Source organism: Callospermophilus lateralis, chromosome 13, assembly GCF_048772815.1.
Source record: "Callospermophilus lateralis isolate mCalLat2 chromosome 13, mCalLat2.hap1, whole genome shotgun sequence".
NCBI lineage: Eukaryota > Metazoa > Chordata > Mammalia > Rodentia > Sciuridae > Callospermophilus > Callospermophilus lateralis.
Window position 1 is genome coordinate 12,401,435 of NC_135317.1, and position 22,629 is coordinate 12,424,063.

Consider the following 22,629-nt stretch of genomic DNA (forward strand, 5'->3'; position numbering starts at 1 on the left):
GCAAATCAGTTTTAATAAAACAGCACAGCTAAGCAAGTGCTCTGCTTTGGAAAGATACAGCTCTACGAAAGCCAGGGTGTGGGTTTGAGGATTCTAGGGGTGTCAGCAAATTGAAAGCCAGGGTGTGGGTATGAGGATTCTAGGGGTATCAGCAGATGAACCGACAAGGGAAAACTGTCTTGTCCAGAGAATGGAATAGTACCTCTTCCCTACAGAGGAGGGGTCCTGACACGGCTGCCACGTGGGCAAAGCATGAGGACACTGTTAGCTGCAGTCAGCAGCCACAGAAGGCAAGCACCGTGTGACTCCTCGCATGTGAGGTCCTACAGAGTCAGGTTCTGAGACAGAAGTGGAACAGAGGCTGCAGGGCTGGGAGGGTGGAGTCCGTGTTCCTGGTCCTGTTCTCAGCTCAGGGAAGGTGAGGAGTCCCACAGGTGGGCGGTGGTGAGGGTAGTGCTCCAGTGTGAATGTGTGCATGCCCCCAGGTTGCGCACTTAAAGTTGGGTGAGGGCGTGAGTTTGGTTGTGCACTTTGTAACAAAATTTTAAACACATTATTTAGAGCTGACAGGGTGGCTGTTGGTGGGACTTCAGGTTGCCTTTCTCCATGTCCAGCTGGGTCATCACTAGTTAGTTTACAATCCCTGCACCAGTGATCCCATGGCTGGAAGTACAGGGGGATTCGCAGAGATTGCTAAGCAGGAAGGGGTGCACTGAGCTGCACCGTCTGGGTTTCCATTGATATGGGGCCAGATAAGTTCTGGTGCTTCCATCAGAGTAACGCGGTGCAGCCCCCACAGAGGCAGTGTGCCGAGGCGGAAGGAAAGGGGAGGGAAATGGGCACACGGGACACGCAGCCCAGCATGCACCTGGACAATAGGCAGCTCAGCGCGGCCCCCACAGCGGCATCCTGAAGACTGAGAGGCACAAGTACAACTGACCAGGGCCACCCGTACCTGCACACACCTGCCCACAGGAGCTTACGGAGGACTGCCCGCAGGACAGGGGTCGGAGTTCCTGTCTGAACTGAACCTGCACAGGAAACCCGAACATAAGAACCTGAATAAGGCAAAGCAAAGGCGCGGTCCACTCAGCAAGTGCGGGAAGGAGAAGGGCCACTTGGGGCAGGTCCAGTGCTCACACTTTTGTTGGCAATTTTATACCAACCATGGGAATCACGTAAAAGTAATTAAAACATCTTATACCCGCGTGGCCATTTTATAGAGGACACACATCCTGAAAGTAAAGGAAAGAGAACAACCCGAGCTAATGTGGGAAGGAGAACAAGCAGAGGAACAAGCACAGGGAGGCACAGCACAGGCTCTGGAACAGCTCGGCCTGAGTCCCCGCTTGGATCCCCCTGGGCAGCTCAAGGGGCCCACGGCCAGCTGGAGACTGGGTCCTGCTTCCTATGGTCATGGGACATGTGGACTCTCGCTTTGGGCTTCTGCGAGAACTCTGGCGCTCTGAGCAGGAGGAGCGGCACCACCACTCCCGCTGGAATTCCCACGAACCGGGCCCTTGCCAGGCCCAGATCAGCTGCAGCCTCCTGGAACATGAAGCCACCTTGGAAACAGCTGCCAAGTAGCTGATGCTGTAAAAATAGCTCTCCCTCCCTAAAAAACCAGTCACTAATTTTGAGAAGACAAGAGTGGCTTGAATCCGTCCTGCTTGCGTTCTTCATCTCCCCGGCATGGTGCCAAGGACCCGAGAAGGGCTGTTTGTCAGATGGGAGTCCATCTGCACCCTGGGCCAGGCCCACACTGGAGCAGGCGCTGCTGGGCAGCTCTGAGTCACCACGCGGGGAGCCCATCTCCGGGAGGTCAGAGTGTGGGCGTGCCTTCCAACCCTGCTTCTCTGACAGACGTCCACTCTTCAGAACACTGGTCCCCAAAGTGTGGTGTGTGCACAGGGGAGAGGTGGGACTCCACTTGTGCAAAGGAAAGAAGGAGAAGGCTGAGCTGTCCACACTGTTCGTCCTCACAGAGACGAGAGGGAGGTTTAGCCTACTGTACTGGAGGTAGATGGACGGGACCCTAGCCTCTATGGGTACACGGCAGTTCTCTCTCCCTGGAACCCCCACAGGGCTTCAGGAGGGAGGGTGGCAACCCCGGGTTCATTTTTCTCACGTCTGATGGGCTGCAGCCAAGTACACTGTCAAGGATAAACAAAGCTGGACACTCATTAAGATAGGGCGCTCCACCACGAGTACTCCATTGCAGAGGGACAGAGGGCCGTGGGGCTGAACAGCACTCAGACCAGTGCAGGGGGGACGAGGGGAAAACAGACAGTAGGAAGCGGGCAGCGGGCAGAGCCCCGCTAGCTCAGTGCAGAGCTCTGTAAAAACAAACAAACAAAGTTGGGCTCCTAGCCCCCCACAGGGGCCCCTCTTCAGGGGTTGCTAGGACAAACAGCAATTCCTGGGTGGCTGTGAATCATCCTAGCCAGACAGTTGAAGGAGGCAGGGCCATCCCGGGATGTGGCCTTGGGTTGTTAAAGATGACATCCCATTTGCTCAAGTCTTGCAGGCCAAAGACAAGGCGAGGCCCAGGGGAGCCCAGGGAGGAGCCCGGCTGGAGCTTGGTGGGGAGAGACTGGCGGCAGGCATTACCCTGGAGCAAGAGTCATTGTGCTCTGTAGCAAGATGGGGAGGATCAGGGAAAGAGCCATCCAATAACTTGGAGTCTAACAGTTTGATCATGAATCAGAAATGTTCTATTTAACCAAGACACATGTTCTGAGTTCAGCACCTCGTGGTATCATGGCCGTTGGTGGGATGCTGATGTTCTTGAAAACAAAGCAAAGCCTTTACACAGGCGCCCCTTCATCCACAGGCAGGGTGGGGTGACAGCCTCCCAACAAGAAGAAAGCTCAGAGCAACAGATAACAGAGCAGCTTGGAGGTTTCGTCACCTCCTTACAGCCAGACACCTCCTCACAAATCCCCACAGACACCCGTGGGCAACCTCGCCGTCCCTGACCGGAGTCTTCCCGCAGGTTGATAAGTGGAACAACACTCTGGTTTTTGGTGACTTTGATATTGTTTATATTTTAATATCCTGCATCAAGTTTTGTTCCACACATGCTCTTATGTATGTAGATATGTGGAAGTCTGTGTCTTTCTATATGTAACACGTACACGGGGCGGGGGCTGATCAGCTGTGAACACCGCCCAGCCAGAGCTGCTTGGGCAGAGTGGCCCCAGAGCTTCTTGGGCAGAGTGGCCCCAGATCCCGCTCCCCTGCAGCTGGGTGTGGCGTGGCCAGCTCCCTGCGGCTCCCTCAGGCTGCTGTGCTCCTGGCAGTGTGTCCTCCTCACCTACCCGTGTGTTGTCTTCCCCATGAATCCGCTGTCTGTCAGGAACATGGGTTCCATGACGATGGCCTCCTTGACCCTAAGATTAGTGCCTCAGCAATGGCCAGGACAAGACACACCTGAAGCAAACAGACCGGCTGGCTGTGTGTCCAGGAGCTGCAGTGTCCTGAGCACCTCCCCCTGGGGCTGTTGGGCAGTGGCCTCGGTCCACTGCTTGAACTCACTGGCACCTGAGCAATGAGCAGAGCAAGAAGATCCACCTCGTTTACATTTGTGGACTCTTGGGAAATCCTCGCTGGACAAAAGGCCCCTCCGCAAGCCAGTTCTGCACATCTATAGCATGACGTTTTCCTGGGGTGGACGATGCATGGCAGGGCATCATCTGGTCAGTCCCTGCACTGTTCTAAAGCCTGCATTTTTTGTGGGCACCACTCTGATTTTCTGAGTCTGAAATTCGAGAGGAAGATGTTTTCAGCTTGGGTGGTGCCCGCCCTCCTTGGCTGGACGTCCTTCTTGTCTCTGAATGAACTTTGTCAGCCCCTTGCTTTGTGGGCACTCCAGTGCAAACGTGAAGACCACCTGTTCAGTGGGCTCTGGGCCTGGCTGGTGGGAAGGTCAAACCTGAGGGGGCCGAGGAGTGTCCCCCCGGCTTCCTCTGCATTGAAGTGACCTGAGGATGAGCTTGCAAGGACAACAATGGTGTCGCGTGAGGTGAGTCACAACAGGCCAGCCAGGCTCCCACGTGGCCTGCTGTGTAGACACAGAGGCCACTTTGTGGACAGGGGCTCTGTGAGCCATGTTGAGCTGCCAGGGACTCAGGGCACACAGGGAGTCTGGTCAGAGCAGGGCCAGCTCCCCTGGGACTTCCGCTTGCCTCCTGCTCTGACTGTTCCCTGCCGTCCCTGATGGGCTCTGGTCCAGTCTTGCTTTCCTTGTCTTGAATTCTCCTCTCCATCGATCCCCAAAGTGTCTAATTCGGATCTCTCATGACTCGCTCTGGGTCTCTCTCCTGCGTTCTCCTCTGGCCACCTTCAGCCCACCCGTCTCCAGGAAGATCTTGTTAGATGCAGTTCTGAGCTGCTGCTCTCCGTCCTAGAGTCACCGTGGGACAGCAGGGCCACTCCGGTGACACTGCAATAGTGGAGGCACACCAGCTCACCTCTGTCAGAGTCCCCGGAGCACAGGACCAAGACTGAGCCCTACAGTACCCCAGGACTTGGGCCATCAGGACCGGGACATCAGTAGTGCACGAGGCCACTACGGAGGGGCGCTGGGTGGGGGAGCTCCCCACCTCTCTGCTTGATTTTGCTGTGAGTTTCAAACTGTTCTAAAACATAAGGTCCATTGAGAGGAAAACACAGGCCCCACTGACCCCTAGTGCTCTGGGGCGTCACTCTCAGTACTGTTGGGGGAGCAGGTCCTGAGCTCTGGAAGCAGCGGGGATGTGGCCTTCCTTGGCTTGGACAGTCCCTCTCACTCCCCCATCTTCCTGTAATTCCTACTCATCTCACTGGGCTCCAGCCCAGGACAGCGTTCTCTGACTCCCTGGACAGAACCAAAGGAGGTCCCCTTGGTAAAGACTCCAGAACCAATTAAACTGAATTTTGTGCAATCAGCTGTTGAATGTCTGTCTTCCATCAGAAGGACAATTTCTGACCTACTGCTGTCAGAGTGCCCAGAATTCCATGCAGAGGCACTCAGTAGATATTTGAGGAACACCCACATAAAGCAATTTAGTGTTTACAAAGAATGGTCACATAAATTTTCTATTTAATCCTTTAAAACTTGGAAGATAAGCATGTAGACTTCGTTCTATAAATAAAGAAAACTGAGTCTCAGAAGAGCTAAGTGATGCTGAAAAAAGATTAGAATCTTTATCTTTAAAATTCAGCTCTAACACGCTTTCCATTATTCCATGGGGCCAGTGGCCAACATTCAGGGTTCTCTGCTGCTGAAATGAAGTGTGCAGGTCGTTTCTAATTAGCACCTGTGTACCCCTCACCCTGACTTCAGCCAAGGGCCTACCCTCCCATGCGAGCCTCAGCTGCCTCATTAAACGAAGGCTGAAAGACGCACACAACAGCCTGCATGGTGCACAGACGCATGGTGAACACACGTGGCAGGTTTGCTCTTTGGTTTATGATCTACAAAAATACTTTAAGCACCCTGTGTGTAACCTACAGACCTGTAGTTGGCCTGCGACCTCACTAGGGAGAGCTGGGTGGCAGAGGCCCCTTCTTCACAAGGTAGGAAGGACAGTCTGCATCTGTTGACGCACTGGAGAAGGAGGGGTGTCTGGCACAGGCGCCCCACCCAGGGGTTGAGGCAGAGGCCAGACAGCAGGGGCTCCCCGTGGCCCCTGTGTGGAGGGCTTGGTGATTGAAAACCATCAAAAGCGAAGATGTGGTATTCTGAGATTTAAAAATAGCTAATATCCAAAGAAGACTGATTTCTATGGATGATGAATCAGTTATTTTTTCCAAAGAGAACAGCACAAACCCAGGCAGACTTGTGCCAAAAAAAAAAAAAGTCAATGTCAATGAGGCCAGTCTTCAAAAATAAATCATTCTCGGGAGTAAACAACATTAAATCACTTTAAAATCCATCTGGGGAGCAGTTATGAGTCACATTCGGCGCTGGGTGTCCTGAGTGAAGTGTGAGTCACCAGACTAGTCTCCCTGGAGCGTCTGGTGAGACGCGGCTCCATTGCTCCTTTCCCATAGCATCACGAGGCCTGGGCTCCGAGCACACGTTCTTATGCGGGAGATGAATGTCTGTCTTCACAGGGGAATGCAACTCTGCCCACCTTCCAAGTACCCACAGCCCACCCATTCGGCATCAGACCACAGCTTCCAGGCCGCCAAAAATAAAAACGGACAACCCAGGGCCACAACAGCTCATCAATCTACACTTCAGTGTAACCCCAGATACTGGTACCCAAGAGGCTATTAAGACTTTTTAAAAATACACAACCTTTAAATCTACAGTTAAAATAAAAAGTACTGTCTTTTCTAATGTAAACATCCCCTGCTGTACCCTCGGGGTATACAAAGCCTCCCCCACCTGGAAGACCAGCCCTGATTCTGGAGCCTTCGATTTGTGACCCTCTGGCTGCAAAGGCCGCAGTGGGTGGGCAGGGACTGAGTTGCCTTCTCCAGGCCAGCAAGGTTTCTCAGTGCATCTGGACAGGCTTTTGAAAGTATTTTTAATGTTTTAGCTTTTCATTTAAATCTATTTAAGATTTAGGAAAAACTTGTCGTAACAGATGGTCAAGGCTTCACCCAGACCTCCAAGCACCAACCGTGAGCATAGGCCACTCTCACAATCCAGAGGCTGAGCCCAACACAGCTCTGAGGTCTCCTCTGCAGACCTCACTGATTTCCTGACATGTCCAGTGTGCTTTTCTCTGCAGGGTCCAGCTGCACATGGCTTTCAGTTGTCATGTTCCCCCGGTCTCCCTTGGTCATGAATGCTGATAATTTTCAGCAACAACTGGCCAGTTCTTTAGGACAATGGCTCCCAAGTTGGCTTTGCCTGGTGTGTCCTGGTGATTGGATTCAGACGTGACCCTCCTGCAGACACCCCCTGGAAACTGCATAGAGAGCTTCCCTGCACCCTCAGGCCACGTGCCACCCACCTGCCTGCCCCTTCCCTGTGACGAGGCCGATTCTCAGGTGGGCTGTGTGTCTGCCAGCATCCTTCATGGCAAAGAGTTTTTTTTCTTTGCATGAGTGTCTGTGGAAGAGAGCTTGAAACTACGCGGTATCTTGTTCATCATAATTTACCCACTATTTTTAGCCTGTATTTACATTCTTGCTTGAAATAAGTCTCTCTCTGTTTGCTAAATGGTGATTCTCTGTTCTCATCACATTGTCTGCATTTATTAGCTGAAACGCTACTGAACAAAGCACTTCCCCTCCCCCCATTGACTTCTGTGTGCCGTTAAGCATTTGCAGCAGCCTGGGACCCCAACTCAGTATCAGCTCTGCCTCCTGAGAGGGGCTAGAGGTAGAGGCACCCTGGGACCCAGATGCACCCCTTTGACACCTTTGACCCCTACTTCTACCTCGTCTGATCCAGGTGAAACGTTGAGGTGCCAGAAGGTAGGAAGACCTTGAAGACTGTGTACAAGAGCCAGCTTGGAGGCACTCCCGGTGGCAAAGCCTGGGACAATGGGGACAGATTAATAATAATGACATTTTTGCCTGTTATCCCAGGATAGCGGTTCCCAGGCCACGTGTGTTGGCCAGCTTCCAAGACTGCAGGAAATACCCACACACCAGTGTAGGAGGGCAAAGCTTCGTTTTGGCTCCCAGTAGGGGAGGTTCCGGTCTGGTCCTTTTGAGCCTTCCAGAGTTTTTGAGCCTCTGGGGGGATGTGGCACATCATGGTGACAGTGTGTGAGTGCAAGCCAGTCACCTCCTGGTCAAGGCTGAGGCCCCACCCTCCTTCCAGGGCACATCCCAGTGACCCAGACCACCCCTAGGTCCTGCCTATCAAAGGCTCCACCACCTTCCATAGCGTCAGGCAGGGCCAAGTCTCACACAATGGCCTTTGGGGACACTCTGGATCCAAGCCATAGTGCTGTACCTTGAAGTGAGAATTCAAAAGCCCAGTTTGTGATTTCTTTCCTGACACTTCCCAGCAAGGTCAGAGGGGCCATCCCATCCCGCAGTGCTAGGACTCCTCCTGGCCTCTCCTTCAAGGGCTCTTCCTTTCAGGTGGACATAGCTGATTGCTTACATATGTAGAGTGAAAGGAATACAGAAATTGAACTCATAAACATGTGTCTGAACCTCCTATCTGTCACGAGGAGTTTGGTTACACATGGGTCATCTGAACCCTCTGAGGGTCTGTTTTTCTACATGTTCCTCCTGCCCGTCCCCTTCTTCTCTGTCATTGAGATCCACTTGACAATAAGATATCACCTAACACAGGGGTTGACAATATGGCTTTGGAATCAGACTACTTACACTTAGTGGGGCCTTGAGCTGCACCCCATCTCTTCATTTGTAGAAACCCAGTGGGACAGTGGGGACATCCTCACAGGCTTGCTGTGAAGCCAGGGTGAACGGAAAGGACTCCTGATTGTGAAAATACTTGTTTTAGAAAAAGAACAATGATTTCTTAAAGGACACTATGTTTCCTATGGAAATTTGGGGGGCTCCCTAGAAACTCCAGTGGTATTTACATGCATGGGCACCTTTGCTGTCTCAGGCACTGGGCACCCCAAACTCCATCATAAGTGCCCCCAGTATGACAGGTTACCTCCCTTCAGGCATGGCCACCATGTTAGGTAGCCCATGTCCACCTCCAGGCCTTCTCAGAAAGCACAGATCATGGGTAAAATTAAAGCAGCGAGAAGTCTGGAAAAGTGTTTTCATCCTCTCCTGACTGCGTTAGGGGACGACAGCAGAAGTGGTGGGTGAGTGCCTCCAGTGGCGTCTGCACACACGCCGGGCTCTTAACATTCTGTGCTCACGCTCTTCTTCCGTCCTTAAGCTCCCAGGCTGTCCATACTCCTTAGCCTTCTCTCACATGATAACATCTCAAAGGGGACCCACCACATTCATCTTGTCCCTGGATTCTTGAGGGTGCCCTGCCGAGGAAGGCTCCTGCAGTCCTTCTCAGTGCACAATCAGATTTGGAGTCTGATTTTCAGCCCTGTCTTCCCTCATGCTAAAACGGGCAAGGAGGGGTTCTTTCAAGCACCATCAAAGAAACTTCTTGGTCCTCAAAATATTTGTGTTATTTATTATGGTGTAAACAAATGCCCCAAATTTCATGGCTTAGAATAATAGGTATTTCTTACCTCACCACTTTTCTGTGGGTCAAGAATCCGTAATGGCTTAGCTAAGTGCCTCTGGCTCACATCTTCATGAAGTTTCAGTCATGAACTCGGGTTTCCTCTGACTACATACCTGGATGGGGGTGGTTTCTATTTCCAACCCTCACTTTGCTCCCTGGAATCAGTTCCTTGAACAGAAGCACTGTGGTTGTTGGCAGGTCCTCTGCAGGGTCTCTCCAAGGGCTGCCTTATGGCATGTCAGCTGGCTGAGGATCCAAGCAAGAGCAAGAGACCACATGCAGTGGAAGCCACAGTCTGTTTATAACCCAGTCCTGGAGGGGCATCCCATCTCCATTCCCATATTCCATTCATTAGGGGTGAGTCAATAGGGCTGGGCACTGTGGCACGCTCCTGTAATCCCCAAAACTCAGGAGGCTGAGACAGCTGGATCACAAGTTTAAGGCCAGCTGGGCCACTTAGTGAGACCCTGTCCAAGATGAAAGAAAAAGGGCTGGAATGTAGCTGAGTGCTAGAGCACCTGTGCGCATGAGGCCCTGGATTCAATACCCAGTGCTGAAGAAGGAGGGAGGGAGGGAAGAAAGGAGGGAGGGAGAGGGAGGAAGGGAGGGAGGGGGAGTGGAGGGAGGGAGGCGGGAGAGAGAGAGAGGGAGGAATAGGGAGGGAGGGAGGGAGGGAGGCAGGGAAAGAGGGAGGGAGGAGGAAGGGGAAGAGGAAGGGGGGAGGGAGGGAGAGGAAGAGGAGGGAGGGAGGGGAAGGGAGAGAGAGAGAGGGAGGGAGGAAGCGATTTGTGAGAGAGAGGGAGGAAGGGAGAGAGAGAGGGAGGGGTATGGGGAGAGGGAGGGTGGGGAGAGAGAGAGGAAGGGAGGGAGGGAGGGAGAGGGAGGGGTAGGGGGAGAGAGAAAGGAAGGGAGAGAGAGGGAGGGGAGAGAGAGGGGGAGAGAGATAGAGGGAGGGAGAGGGAGGGAAAGAGGGAGGGAGGGAGAGAAGAAAGAATGAAAGGATGGAAGGAAGGAGGGAGGGAAGGAAGGAAGGAGGGAGGGAAGGAAGGAAGGGAGGAAGGAGAGGAGGAAGGAAGGAGGGAAGGAAGGAAGGAGGGGAGGGAGGAAGGAAGGAAGGATGGAGGGGGTCCACATGCCCAGCCCCAAGTGTGCACGAGAAGATGGGCACCGTGGGGTCATCCTAGAGGCGTTCACCCCGGGCCTTGGCCTGAGAACTCTGAGCCTTGCTGTTACCCTCTGCTATCCTGTGGAGGGGGCAGCCAGCCCTCTTGGCTCCAGCACCCTCTTGGCTCCAGCACCCTCTTGCCTCCAGCACCCTCTAGCCTCTAGCACCCTTGTCCCTCCTGCTGGTCTGCAGGAGCCTTGTCTCAGGAGCTGCTCATTTCTGGTGAGCACAGACAGCGAAGTACCTGAAGGTTTCCATGCATCCAGGGACTCTCACTGCCCCACCTGATGTTGGCCGCATCCTTGGGCGGCCAAGCCTAGACTCCACTTGCTTAGGGTCTATTATTAAGCCATCCTGCAGTTGAGGTTTTATAGCCAACAGAGAGAACTTGAGCTAACATAGCAAATGGGAATCAGCAGTTATTTGTTAGTGTTGAGGGTTCTGGGAAGGCCAGGGACTGAGGCTTGGCCAGGGACATGCCCAAGGTGTCACAGGACTGGCCTAGTGGAAACCACCTGCCATCAGCTCCTGCCACTCAGCAGTTATACAGGCCCCACCCACAGAAAGGCTGTTGTGCCATCCTGGCAGCTCTGCTTGCTCTGAAGTCACTGGTGCCCACCTCTCAGCCTCACCAGGACTCAGCCAACTAGAACCCAGGTCACACGTGGCCCCTGCCTGCAGGGAATGTGACGAACAGTCTGCCTTCCAGATCCGAAGTACAGAGAGAGGCCGAAATGCACCTGGAGCATCGGATCTGGATCCTCACAGGAGTCTCTGAGGCAGTGGCTGGGACGCGCAGGACCTCAGCAGTTTCCGCAGCCCTCACCTGCTGTTTTCCTCCAACAGTCTGCACATTTCACCGCCACCTGCTTCTGGTATCAATGGGAACCTTAGTGCAAAGGCACTATTTTTTTTTTTTTTTTTAAGAACAAAAGCTAAATAAAGAGGCACACAAAAGAAAGGCAGGAAAATCATGTTTATAGAGTGAGGGGGACTCGCACTCTGGTTGCTTCCGACGCACCATCTCTTTTAGGACAGGTCAGGTGAAATACACACCACCCCACTGCTCTCTTTGGGTCAGCCCAGCCAAGAAAATGCTTCAGGAGTTAATTCTACAGGGAACCGAGAGGCACTGAAATGAGGCTTTTGTGGCCCAACTCTTCCCCTTCACTGTTAATCTTCGTGCTCTCACCTGGCCGTCATCCGGACATATCCAAGGTCACAGAATAATGAAATATCTAAATCCGGTCTGTCTCAGAGTGCTGCTCTCTACACGACCTCATAGCGTGGACAGCTGCTCTGCTCAGGTTAAGTAAAGATTATGCTTAAGCCTCAATTCAGTTTCTGATTGCTCAATGTGGACACCCAGAGAACAGGAAATAAAATCACAGCACCCATGCCTCTCCGTGAGCTGAGTCTCGGTGACCTCAGGATGGGGCCTGGGAGGACAAGGCACCAGCTACCAGCAGCATCTTGCAGCAGGTCGAGCTGAGCTGTCCGAATGGTGCAGGTGAGCTGAGAGGTCCACCTCAGCTCTTGGGATGAGCAGGGGTGCTGTGACAGCTGTGGCCAGGCAGCCTCCCAGGCCACCCAGGGTGTTTGGCGAAGGGGCATGCGTGGCACGGGGTGTGAGCAAGGCCACCACCATATCCTGCTGCCTCCCTTCCTCCAAGGGGCCCTCCTGTAGGTCTGCATCCTCAGACAGGGACCCTCCTTCTGGGGTGTCATAGAAGTGTCATCAGACCCATAACTTGTGTGGAGCAGCTGGCCTGGGAGACACAAGTAGGAAACGCCTGTGTCACCAGGTGAAAGATGTCCTTTGGGCTAAAGGCTGATGACCTTGGGAAACATCATCTTTGCCAAAGCCTTTGGTGGTTCACTCCGCGGAAGGCCTCTTCCTCTACACACTGATCTCTAACGTCCACCCTAATGCCTTGCCGTGAGCAGGTCCATCTGTTAGTGCTCTGTCCCTCATCTGTAAAAGAGGACAAGGTGACCACATGGTCACTTCTAGTCCAAAAGCTCCGTGAATCCACATGAAAGCTTGGAAATACCCTTACACGGAAACTCCAGGTAGAACTGCTTTCAAATGGCACCAGGGTCCCTAACTGAATTTATCATATTGAATCAGGACAAATTATATCCTAGGAGGAAATAGTGGCTTTCTGTTTACCACAGGTGAAGTGGTCATTACAAAAAGGATTGATATTTTCCTGCAATTTCCTTCTCTGACAATTTGAGAAATTAAGGGTTCGTTCTAATCGACCGGCACTTTGTTTTCCCCATGGTTTGTTGTGTGCTTAGCATCTAAATTAAGTGGAAGCATAGTCCCAGGTAAGTGCATGATTCCTGTCCTGTGTGACATGAGCATTTACGAAACATTAATAGCAGCAACACTCATGTTCCCTTTCTTGAGCTCATGAAGGAGCAGGAAAAATGAAACAGGAGAGCAACGGGTCGCTTCGCCAGCTGCCTGCCCGCAGCAGGACCACCTGCGAGACCCAGAGCCTTCGTTACTGTGAAGCCCAAGGTCACACCTCGTGACTGGCCAGGCCTGTGAACCCCTGGAAAGCAACGCTGACAGGCAGGAGCCAGATGGCTCTTCTCACTGGCCAGCACGGGTCCCCACAGGGTCTGCTGCATGCATTGCTACCGAGAAGGGGTCTGCCCTCAGCCACCTCAAGTCCCCACTCACCATCCCAGGGCAGCCTACTCTAGACCCCAGATGGGCTGGGCTGGAATTTAAGATGATTGGCGTCCATTGCTTCACCCAGCAACACTGGTCTGGCTGCCTCTGTGTGCCAGGCTGATCATCCTGAGCAAGACAGGGCCATGCCAGAAAGAAAGGCAGGGTGGGAGCAAGCTAAATGCCACCACAGCAGCCCCTCAACCAGGCTCCCCACCTCGGACAACCTCAGCTACAAAAATGGGGAGCCGTGGGGATTGTCACTATAGGGCAAGGTATTAAAGCAGTGACCGGCCAGGCTTCGTTCTCATCCTGCAGTGAACACAGGGCTGACAGGGGTGAGGGAAGGTTCATGCGATTCATTGCAAAGGCACATGACCATGACAATGACCCCAAAGGAGGCAGGAGAGGGCAGTACTGTGTGGTTTGCCACCCGTTGCTGAGTCCAGGGTGCATCAGGCAGGTTGTCTGGTTTGCATTCAGTGCTGAAGGTGCACACCAGCCAGGCAGCTGCAGGGTCCAAGGACCTAGAAGTAAACATCTGTGAGGGGAATCACACACAAAGCTAATTCCCTTCAGGGCCAGGCCTGGGGCATCTGCGGGGAAACTCCGGGGTCCATCTTCTGAGGCCATTTGGGATGTGCCTCCCCTGACCTACACAAGCCCACAGCCTCCCTGTGGTGGAGAAGGGCTGTCTGGAGCCTCATGTGATCAGGACGGTCCATCGTTGGCAGGAGAATCTGGCTTCGTGACTCAGGAGGAGTGAGGAGAAGAGTCACTCACCCAGGTCTTCGAAGGAACCTGCAGTAAGATACAAACAGACAGGATTTCCCTTCCACAGAGAGGGGCAGCCTCCTCCAGAAGGGAGAGAAAGGTCACTGCGCACGGTCCCCTGTGGGCAGTGGGGGTAGGCTGGCAGAGCCCAGGTGGCCATTGTTCTGCTGTTCCCTGAAGGACACACTCTGTGGTCAGGACTGATCATGACAAGGAGATGGTATCACATGCTCGGGACAGCATGTCACCAAAACCTGAATACTTTTGCGTGACTATTTTCACCCAGGTCTGCCTGTGTCTGGAGCAACCTACGTGAGGCACCAGCAGCCAGAAAGAGAAGGCATTTCACAGAAAGTAAGCTGAGGCTGTGTCCCCAGGGCAGGCCTTAACGTTAGGAATCAGCAGGGTGGAGGGCGGTGGCCTCTCTGCAGGAAGATGGCAATCGCACATTCCTCCCACTGAACTCAGGTCCTGCAGCGACTCAGCACAGTACCCCCCTGGGCCCTAGAGCTGAGATCAGGACGGCTGACATAGGACACCAGGGATAGGGCACCAGACCAGTCTCTTGAGTCCCGGGGCCTTGAGGCAGCCCTGGAGAGGACAGTGCGGGAAATCCTCACAAGATGAAGCGGTGTTTCAGAGGACCCAGGAAACTGCGTCCAGCTGCACGTCCATCAGAACGGACATGGGAACCCCAGCAGGTGGTTCACCCATGCGCCGTGGATTATCCCCTAGAGGGAGCAGGAGGCCGTAACTTGAGGGTCCACGAGGGGTGAATTCAGGAGCAAAGCGAGAGGCACACCAACAGGAGAACACGGCTAGGCCACAGAGAGGGGTCAAGGTTTCATGGCCTGTGCAGAGGGAAACAGGCCGACGTATGCAGGCCCATGTCGATGGCACTCGCAGGAGGCCCCAGGAACGGGCGGATGCACTGGCAGGAAGTGGAGTGGAGGCTTCCAGGGGACGGGTGAAAGGATGGGAAGTCATGTTTGCTGGGGACAGGGTTCCAAGGACCAAGAGGTGGTGGAGGCGGCTGGTGCCGATGCTGCCCCACAATGCGATGTCCTTAATGCATCCGGGTGGAATAGTGCACTTGGAACTGGCTAAAATGGAAGTTTTTATGTGATGTGGGTATTACCACAGCTCCCCAAAGAGAAAAGGTCAAAAAAATTCCTGGCCATGGACCAAGAGGCAATCAGCGTGGCTCTGGGAAGAACCGGACAGACTGCACCTGGGAGAGGCCCCCAGGAGGGCCGCTGTCTGCTGCTGAGGGCTGCTGTCCCTCCTGCCTGGGCCGTGGCAATGTGTGTGGAATGCCGCACGTGGACCCTCCGAATAGGGGCTGGGGCTCCGTCAGCCTTGTGCCATAGTAGCTCTCGATACTCTCTGGCTTCTGGGTTGTTCTGTAATGCCATGTTCGTGGGACCCCAATAGACCTCTAGGAGCCGAATCTGATGCAATCACACAAGAGTATTGCAAACTCAAGCCTGGACTCACAACCGTTCCCGACGCAGAGGTCCCAGGGAGTGAGTCCCGGTCCTTTGTCCAGTGAGATTTTATAGGTTTTGGGGGGATACTCTATGCGTCACAACATCACACAGCAAATCATTCCATACCGCAGGGAAGTCAAACAACAACTCTTAACATTGATTAGCACATTCACTGGCGGGAGCAAGTTGGGTAGGGGTGATTGGTTAGTACAAGAGGGAGATTCCTTTGAACTGATTGGTTTAAACCACTAGGGATGTACATGCTAAATTACATGGTTTCCCAGCATGTTATCAACCACCATAAACTACTGGGGGGGGGGTCATCTGGCATCCCAGGTATTTTCCCTGTTTCATGCTGATTGGTGGTTGCTAGGGGGGTTGCTATGGGTCGTCACCTAGCTTAACTGAGTCAGGAACACCTGGCGCCCACAGACCTCTCCTGTTATTTACAGACAAACAACTCAACAGGGTGGGTATGTGCTTAGGAGTGCTCTGTGGGGTTTTTCCAGGACAAGGGTCATGCCCCCTTCCTTGGACAGGCCTTGAGGTAGAAGCTGGTTTCTCAAAAATGGAGTCACATCAGTTTCTCAGTTCCTGTTACTTAGAAAGCGAATTGCACTGGATCCTCTGTGCACGGTCTAGTGTATAAAATAACTGCTTCTTTAATTAAAAAAAAAAAAAGCTGGTATTTACATAAAATTTAGAAAACATTAGCAAGCAAAAAGAGTGAATTAGTCCTTCCACTTCCACTATCCATCCCACCAGTCGTAGTCATTGTCATATTTTGGCATAAACTCTCAAGACTGCGACTGTTGACATATTTAGAAGATGAAATCATATGCAGATCATTTTGCAATTTATACTTTTCAGTTCATTCATCTGACAATTATTTATTGATCAATTACTATAAGCCAGTTTTCCAGGCAGGAAGGACAGCACATGCAGAGGCCCCGAGGCGGATACGCACTCCGACCACGTTCCTGTGCACTCAGAGGAATTTTCTGTTTTCCTCCTCAGAGTCAGCAGTTTATCCCCGCGTGTGCATATGCCGTGGTTTTTTTAAACTCGCTTCTTACTTGGGGAGCATCCAAGCTGTTCCTGCTGTTTTCTTGCCACCCACAATATGCAGTGAAGTCTGCCTACAAATCCCCGTCACAGCAGGGTTTTCACCACTGTTCACTCAGTGCCCTGCAGACACCTGGTAGAAGGTCAGAGCTCCCCGGATGCTTGAGGAGGAGGTGGGGGAACCAGTGCTCACTGCCTTAAGGTGCTACCAGCTAATTCAAGTAAGCTTGTACTCGCAAGGGCATGCCATAAAGGCCTCACACCTAGCTGGATGTGACTTCCACCCACCTTTGAAAGGGGTGCTCAGAGAACATCTGTTGTATGTGTGAGGAAAGGGCAGCAGAGGTGGGGGCTGCCTGCTCACTGCCACACAGCTGGCACCTCTGCGGGGCTTGGCTTAGGAGCTCTCCTGACCGCCGCGCAATGGACTGAAGAGGGCACAGGCTGCGAGGCTCCTGGCCCCTCCAGAGTCATAGGTTGAAGCCCTCCCCTCAGTATTTGGGGGTGGGACCCAGGGTCTCATAAGGGTGAGGTCCTCTGTGTCAGGCCTGGTGCCCTTAGGGGCCGAGGAAGAGGTCTCTGTTCTCTGCAGAAAGCAAGGCACAGGCAGAAGGGGGCCTCCTGCAGGCCCAGCAGAGGCTCCCACAGAACCTGCCTGAGGGTACCCGACCTTGGACTTGCTGCAGAACCAGGAAACCCGAAATTTCTTCTGTTGGAAACGCCCAGAGCTGTCAGCAGACTGATGCATGCGGTGGATTTGCACACAGTCCCCACCAGGAGCGCCTGGGTCACCACTCTAGAGGGTCTCCCTCAGAGGCCACCAGTCACTGTGGCTGAGGCCCAGCTCCTTCCTGTGGTTCTGCATCCCTAGGAGCCCAGCCCTGTCCTGAGTCTCTCGCCCGTCCTGCCTCCCAGCTGGAGGTGGTAAAGGTGCTTTGGATCACCAGGTGTTCGTTTCCCTCTGCCTGTGGGACAAACCTACTCCCCATCAGACCCTCAAGGGTCCCTTTCAATTACCCAATGCCAGGTTCTCTGGGTAGTGAGCACCTCTCTCCATCTGCACTCTGTGCAGTTCCTCACGTTGATCTGCCTCTCCCCAACCTACAGCTGTGGGTCAGGCACAGGACAGCACAGTGGAATTCCCATTCATAGCAAGTTTGAAGCCCTTCCAGGCAGGAAGAGTAAAGGCCCCCAACCTGGGGTAGAGGAGGGTACTTGAATAGCTTTTTGCCTTAATCTGTTTTCTGTTGCTATAATGGAATACTTGAAACTGGATAATTTATAAAGAAAAAGGTTTTCTTTAGTTCAGCATTCTGGAGGCCAAGAAGTCCAAGATCTGATGGCTGAATCATGTGCAACTTCCATCTGTGGTGGAAAATGGAAGGACAGGTGGACAAAGGGAACAGCAGGGGTGAACTCGCTGCATAACCACCTGCTCTAGTGGAAGCAGGGAACAGCTCAGGCTCTAGCTCTGTCACATGAGAAAGACAGTAACCACCCACGAGGTCACCCCCTGACCCTCATGCCTGCCCCGGGCTCCTCTTCCCCACTTTTCCTCCTTGAGGAATGTGGGCCTTGGGATGAGACAAGCTCCCCCTTCTCCTGGGGCCCAGGGCTCAGGGGGCCCGAGTCTCCTGAGAGAATGATAGGTAGTAGATGGACGGGACACCCGATGGCCAGGGCTTGTACCTCTGCAGCCTGCCACGGGCATCTCCTTCCCACCTGTCACGCAGTCACGGAGCCTCATCCATGAGAGTGTCATTACAGGGGCGCCTGCATCCGAGCTACCGATCTCAACTCTCTTACCATAGTTAACGCTCCCCGGCTGACAAAGCAGGTGAATCTCATTCCAGGAGCTCAGTGCAAAAGTTCCCACCCTATTCTCAAGAAAGGGCAGTCCGGCTGTGAGCCCAGAGGAAGACCACAGCTGACTGGTGTCCATCCCAGGGCATGGTCCACTCCATGGAGGGGCCCCCTGGTACCCTGACTCCAAAGATCAGGGTGTGGGAGTGGGCTTGGCCACTGAGTCCTCATGGACACCCTCATTCAGACTGAAGCCCATGTGAGCTAAAGTGGGATCGCGGGTGGGTTCCATGTGCATTTGCTGGTCTCTTTCTGGGCTCGGTGTTCTTCACCTGGTGAGAATCTGACGTCCTCACTACGAGTCCCCAGCACTGTCCCCACTGGAGGGTCCTGTCATTATTTTCCAGAGTCAGGCCTTGTCTATCAAAGCTATGAAACATTGTCACCAGAAATAACTCAGAGGACTTTTTTTAGTTTGCCTTTTTTTTTTCTTACTTAAATATTTAATCGTGTTGGAATTTATTTGGGTATAAGAATGTGAAATAAAGAATCTAATTATTTTCCCAAGTGTGTAGAATTCTCTCCCAAATCCCAGCATCTCTTATTGAGTAATTCGTCTTTCCTTCAAGAGACCAGCTGCTACCCATGTGCCTACCAGGAGGGCATGTGACAGAAGAGGAGAGCGTGTGACAGGAGGGGACGGCAGGCCTGGTGCTGAGCGCTGCCCCAGACCCCCGCAGCCCTGGCTCCCTTACCTTTGGGACTTCTGAACGCGTGGGACCTCACTGCAGCCCTGGTGATTCCACGAGACATGAAGTCCATGCTCAGCAACATGCCAGGGCCCCCTGGGGGACGCCATGGGATGCATGCTTCCCTGCAGTCTCAGGAGCCGCTCCCCAGGCTGGCCACCATGCCCCAGCATGTTGCTGAGCATGGGCTTCAGCTCTCCCTGGCCCTTCAAAAGGAAATCAGTGATTCTGTCCCTACCAGTGCTTCATTTACCCATATTGGATTCCCATGACAGAGGGACACAGCTGTCAGAGCCCAAAGACCTCTTAGAGACCACACAGCCTGAGGTGACTTTGTCCAGCGCCACAGCGCTGACACCTGGGAGGCAGGCTGGCAGGCCACCTCTGGCCTCTGCACCCTCTAAGTCCTGAGTTGTCTCTCTGGGCCAAGAACCTCCAGCAGGAGCTGCTGTGGAAACGCAGAGTGCGGTCAGGACAGGAAGCTCCCCCTTCTCAGAGCGGCCCCTCGCGTAAGTGCAAGGAGCCCGGGAGCATAATCGACAGAGGGTCCTAGGAGGGAAGCCACAGAGGCGGTGCGAGGACTCTCCCCCATTATTACACTATGGATCTCCCAGATCAGGAGAGACAGGAAGAGGACTCAAATTCAGTGCCTATGAAATATAAATGAGGAGATTTATACATTTATTGCATGTCATCCGTTCTGAATATCATTAACATTTTAACTGTCATGTAAGAACATGCACCAACTCAACAATTCATGAGCAAAAAGCCGATTAGTCTGAGTAGCAAGTAGCAATGTTAGATACTTCTTGCTCTGAGGTCCTGTAGGCTCAGGTCCCTCCTGGGTGCTGGTTTAAGAGGGTCAGCTGGAGCCTGCCCTGGTGACCAGTGTCTTAGGTAGCTGCACATTGAGCTGCAGAGCAAGCCCATCTACAGGACATGATCCCCCAGAGACACACATCTCTTGGCTGGGGCTGCCTCTGCCTCTAACTTCTGTAGTGACTTTGAGCTTCTTTGCTTATAGGCATTGTGCTTATGTCTTCTGAGTCTCTAAGCAGAGTGGACCATACAGTATACATCCCGTCCTGGGATCCATACCACCTCCAGCTCGCTGTCAGAGGTGTTAGAGGCTGTGATAAGCAGTTGGAAGGGCAGGTGTGAAAAGACTGGAAGCCATGTGGGGCATGGCCAACACCATAGAGGGCGACATTTCATGGGCCCCAACAAGAAGCAACATGCAGGGCAGGTGATTTAACTTCATGGGAAAAGAATATCTTTTGGGGGCCAGAAACTTTGTTCAGAGAAAAGCCAAAGACCATAGCCAAGAGATTGGCATTAAGTCAAAAGAGAAATAAAAGAAAATACCTAAGAATAGAACTGGCCATTTCCTTCTTCTCCTGCTGTGACTTCGTGATTGTCACAGAGCATTTTTACAAATGAGGCATCTTATTTCTGTGTTGGGAACATTTGTAAAACACATTCCCGTAAGGCGGTTAGAACCTGCACAGAAATCACAAAGTAATTGCTCCACATTGCTAAGGCTGGCAGTCTTTGGACTTGTCACAAAACCACACTGAATGAAGTGACAGTCAAGGACCTCCAAAAGCAGTTAGCCTGGATAATGAATGATGGTTGGCCAGATCTGAGAGTCAGTCCCTGGGGTCAGTCCTCCCTTTCCCCAGCCAAGCTGAGCCACTCTAATTCTGTTAAGAGGTCTGCTAGGTTTCCCGGGTCCTGGGCAAAATGGGAGCAAACTCAGAAAAGTGATTTACAGAGAAGAAAGCGTAGTGACAGAGCAGAGTTTGCAGAAGGTGCTCCTGACTTAGTGTGGCCATCCACGGAGAGCTGCCAAAGGAGCACCCCTCCCCGGAGTCAGATGTGCCCGTGTTATGGCCCTCGGACCTTGACTGCTCATAGCTACAGACTGCACAGGAGGGAAAAATGCAGGTGTGGGCATAAATGGCTACTTCTTGTGTTGTGGTGTGGCTCTTAAGAGCCCCTAAACGCCGTGTATTGAAAGCCTGGCCTCCAGTCTGTGGCACCATCAGCAGGTGGTGGAAGCCTTTAGGAGGAGGAGCCCAGTGGGAGAAAGTGAGGTCACTGGATGTGTCCTGAAGGAGGAGGGGCCCAGCGGGAGGAAGTTGGGTCACTGGGTGTGTCCTAAAGGAGGAGGAGCCTAGTGGGAGGAAGTTAGGTCACTGAGTGTGTCCTTGAAAGAGATACTGGGACCCAGGCCACTTTCTGTCTGTCTTTTACTTCCTGGCTGCCAGGTGAGCATCCTCTTTGCTGTGTGCTCCTGCCATGATGTTGTAACTCACTGCAGGCCCAAAAGCAACATAGCCAACAGATCATGGACAGATACCTCTGAAATCATGAGCCAAGATAAATATTTTGTTTTAGGTTGTTTTTCAAAGGTATTTTGTCACAGCAATGGAAAGCTGATCTGCACACACACACACACCACATGCTATGCAGGCACACAGATCATACAGAGAACACAGCACATATGTTCCAGTAGGTGAACTGTATATAACAGAACATTTAGAGATTCTAAATTTAGATGTGATTTATCTTTTCATGAAGAACCTTATTTTTAAATAGGAATCATTATGAGCTTTCTTAAATAGCAGTATCCTTGGTGCATTTAAAAAATGGCACTCACTTATATTTGTATACAACTTTTTAAGAGCACATCTATTATGTATTAATTTCCATCAGTAAATAAGCTTTGGTGTGTGTACAGACTTTTCCATGTGCACCCAGATGTTTAAGGACAAGTAATTGCACTATTTGTGGCCAAATAAATGTGTTTCCTGGCATAGGGATGTTTGGTGGAGAGAAATAGGAATTGAGTGAAGTGAGATCACTTCATGCCACCTCTTCCCATTGGAAAGTCAGGAACGAGAGGCAATGTCAGATTTCCCCTCTGCTCCTGCAGCCAGAAGGCCACAGCCTGAACTCAGGTCCAGCCACGGCAATAGCTGCCACCTGTAAGGTCAGCCCTGCTCTTGAGCAAGTGTCTCCTGTGTGACCTAGACCCCCAACAGGCTGCGTCCCTAAACCCTCTCCCTGATGGTGCTGCAGAATGGCCACTGTGAATGACTTCCCTGGATTAAGCCCTGGTCACCAAGGGCTTTGCTAACACCAGCACATTAATCCTTGCTGCTCCACACCACTGGGTCTGTCACCCCATAGTAGGCTGGCCCGTGGAGGGTGCGGTCCAAGGACGCTCAGCCTAGAGGGGTGAGGTGGTATGGCAGGAGGTGGTATGGGAGGGAGGTTGGGTAAAACCAGAGCAAGGAGTGCACCTACATACAGCAGGAGAGAGGGGACCCCGCAGGTCGTCCCCAGCAGATGAAGCTTTCCCAGACGGACTCATGGCAGGTGCGTGGACCATCACGGCTCCTCCCAGCCCGGGCACCGTGACCTGCTAAGGAAGAGGAGCATGGAAACCGAGCAACCCTGGCCAGCAGCTGCCTCCACCAGTTTGACATATGGGCAGAGGGGCAGAGACCACCCTCTGAACTACTGCAGAACGGCTGCTAGGCTGCATATCACTCTGGGGGCCTTAGTGTGGGGGCCGCAGCCTTCCCTAGCACCTTGTCTGGCCCAGCAAGGGCCGTTCTCCCTCGGCTCCCTCCTCTCCTCTCTGCTTCCACCAAGCAGCTGGCACCTCCTTCAGTGAGCCCCCAAGTCTCCCACTTAGAAAAGCTGTGGTGGCAGTGAGGCCATTGTGAGACTCTGTCCTGACGTGCAGGGCTCTGCCTGAGGCCTTG